Source organism: Trypanosoma equiperdum, assembly GCF_001457755.1.
Source record: "Trypanosoma equiperdum strain OVI genome assembly, contig: ctg_1554, whole genome shotgun sequence".
Taxonomy (NCBI): domain Eukaryota; phylum Euglenozoa; class Kinetoplastea; order Trypanosomatida; family Trypanosomatidae; genus Trypanosoma; species Trypanosoma equiperdum.
Genome location: NW_027123565.1, coordinates 34,018 through 34,228, shown reverse-complemented (window position 1 = coordinate 34,228; position 211 = coordinate 34,018).

The following is a 211-nucleotide window of genomic DNA, read 5'->3' as shown; positions in this document are numbered from 1 at the left end:
AAAAAAAATAAATAAATAAAAGGGAAGAGAACTTCAATTAACTTTTTTTCTCATTTGTTCGTAAACCGTTTGCATTCATAGGGGGTTGCATGTGGCAGGTCACTAAAGATATGACGCAGGGAGAGAAAAAAAAAAGGGGAAGGTTTGTATGTAAAACTGCTGAGGTGAAGGAAAGAAACTAAATTAATATTGAAAAGAGAGAAGCCTTAGG